Here is a 3,122-nt window from a genome sequence, read left to right as displayed (position 1 = left end):
TCCTCCTCAGAGAGGCGGGTATACCCTATCTGCATAGGTTCAGTAAGCAAAGATATCGTGGAGTCAGGACTTGGAACAGCGGGAGCTAACCTAAAAGAAGGTCTCTGGTTCCTCTCTCGAGTGTTCTGTCTCTCTCTTAGACGTTCATCTATACGAGAGATGAACGAAATTAAATCCTCTAAATTCTCAGGGAGTTCTCTGGTAGCAACCTCATCAAGGATTACATCAGATAGGCCATTCAAAAATACATCCATATACGCCTGCTCATTCCACTTGATTTCTGCCGCCAGAGACCTGAACTCTAGTGCATAATCCACCAGTGTTTGGTTCTCCTGTCTCAGGCGCAACAGTAATCTGGCTGCATTAACCCTTCTACCTGGAGGGTCAAATGTTCTTCTAAAAGCAGCTACAAATGCGTTATAGTTATAAACTAATGGATTATCGTTCTCCCATAGTGGGTTGGCCCATCTCAGAGCTTTCTCAATGAGTAGGGTGATAATAAATCCTACTTTTGCCCTATCTGTAGGATAAGAGCGAGGTTGCAATTCAAAGTGGATACTAATTTGGTTTAAAAAACCACGACACTTCTCAGGAGCCCCACCATAGCGTACTGGGGGGGTAATGTGAGAAGAAGCACCCACTGTGGCTACCTCTAGACCTGAACCGACAGGAGAAACAGGGGTATTACGTATCTCCTCTGGTGGGTTATTGGCACAAGCTAATAGAGCCTGTAGCGCAAGCGCCATCTGATCCATTCTGTGATCCATGGCTTCAAACCTAGGATCAGGAGCAGCCAGCTGACTGTTTGTACTTGCAGGATCCATTGGCCCTGTCGTAATGTCAGGATCGGGACAGGGATCCAACACGCAGAGTACAAACAGTAGCCAGATACGTATACCGGACCTTAGAATGGCCGGACTAACGTAAGTAGTACAGTATAGAATGGTCAAAGACAAGCCGAGGTCGAGGGTAACAGAAGACAGGTAAGCGAGAGACAAGCCGAATCAAGGGTAACAGAGATAAGCAGAGTAAGGTTAACAAGCCGGGTCAAAACCAAAAGGGATAACAGAATACACAAGCACTGAGTGACTAGAACAAGCTAGAACCACGACAGGGCAATGAGCTAATGAAAGAAGCTCTGTTAAATACCCTGTTCAGAGCAGTAACCACGCCTCCAAGGCGTCCTGATTGGTCCTGCAGCCATTGACTGACAGGTTGTTCCGGGGGAGTGTCCTGATGACTACTTCCTGCCTAGATGCTGTAAAAGGCAGTCACTCCCTCGCGGCCGGCCTTGCATGACCGGATAGACCGCGGGGAAGGGAGCCATCAGACCGTCTGGATGGAGGAACAGCTAAGTCTCTACCTCTTTCGGAGGTAGAGACCACAGGTACCCTGACAGTTTCCAAGCTCTGCGTTTAGCTCAATATTGGGATTTATAAAACACCATTCTCTCAGGGGCTTGGCTGAGAGTATCGGGTCAGTTTCTGGTCAGTAAGGTTCTATATTATCAGATATTCACGAGTCTGCTAGAGATACAATAATATTAGAGCGTTACATTGATTAGTGAAGCACCAACATATGCCGCAGTGGTGTACAATGTGGATACAGATGTTTTGGGAAAGCCTGGCACGTGGACAGATCTGTCGGGAAAAGGTTTATAATAAATAGATAATAAATGCAGGTATTTACCGATACAGAGCGGACGTACACTTTAAATATTATTCCCACAACATTTGGAGTACGGGATATTTTGGGGACTTTTTGTGCTGAGATATAATTAAATTGGAGGAGTTTACTGAGGCAATTATCTCTCAGGCACAGAGGATCCTGGGATTGAAACCCTTGCATTTTCTGTCTGTGAAACCCCTTGCATGGGAGATGGCATAAAAGCCGTGTTTGTGACAATAAAAGTTAGTTATATCCTCAGAGCTGAGTGTCGTCCAGATGCTGGGGATGAGGTGGGAGATTCTTGGAATATTTTATTGTACCTGACTGTTCCATTGGATTGTTTTCTTGGTTCCTGAGTATATTTTGGAGTAACCAGCGGAGGAGAGTCCCTGCTAGGATTAGGAATCAGCTACACTACTAATTCCCCATCCCAAAGTCAGCTGGGACAAATCTCCAGCACCCTTAAACTTACACAGCCTTCCCCTGCCGCGGCCCCTCCATTACAGATAACACAGATGGCTGGATGTGGTTCATACACATTGCCATATGTTTTATTACACATACTGTCCTACTGCCTGTATCAACCTCTGGTGTAAAATAAATAAATCTATCCAAAAAAAAGCAAACGTTTTTCAAGATGAAAAAATACATTTTCCTAAATTTGTGTAATCATTACAACTCCCCGTTCAATGAGTTAACCGCTCGGGCTCCTGCCTTTTCATTTTTCCAGCAGATCTAAAAGCCTCCCTTTGGGTGAGGTCTGCCATCGCTCTGAGAGCGCAGCTTTCCAGGAGCACATGCATGCGCACAGGTGGGTAAATTAGAAATGCTTTAGAATTGATAAAGGAATAAACATTGTCACTACAAATTTAGGTTAGTCCAATAAAAAATATTAAAAGAAGCTGCAATAATTCCTTATTCAGCATTACTGGACTAACACGTCAAATCAAACTTGGTGACAAACCAGGAAGCCATCCAGCAAGTGCAGCCTTCTTCAGGACAGATTAAAGAGCTTGAGATCTTTAAAGGAACCGCTGGCTCTGTCACTAAATATGGTGATCGCTCTGCCCCTTTAATTAGAAATAGAAAATTAAAAAACAAAACCACCGGGCAACAATGTTTGAAGATGGAGATTAAATACTTATTAAAAAAATAAAAGAAGGTATACAGGAGGCATGAGCGGATTCTTAAATTTTAATGGATTATACAGAAAAAAATATGATAAAAAAGTATTCACATTTGTCCCTGTTGAACTACAACTCCCATAAACCCCTGCTGTGCAGCCTGTCAGAATAAAGCAGATATGTGTGATATAGCACACAGATAGGTTGGATCCACCGTAATTTCCCAGGAAACACATCATATCTTTCAGAGGGGCAGTAGATCACGAATCGTGGAATTCCTCCCGATTAATCACTAGACGTTCATATTGCAACATCCGCATTTTACACACT

Source organism: Pelobates fuscus, chromosome 13 (genome assembly GCF_036172605.1).
Source record: "Pelobates fuscus isolate aPelFus1 chromosome 13, aPelFus1.pri, whole genome shotgun sequence".
NCBI classification, from domain to species: domain Eukaryota; kingdom Metazoa; phylum Chordata; class Amphibia; order Anura; family Pelobatidae; genus Pelobates; species Pelobates fuscus.
Note: the sequence above shows the minus strand (reverse complement) of the source record.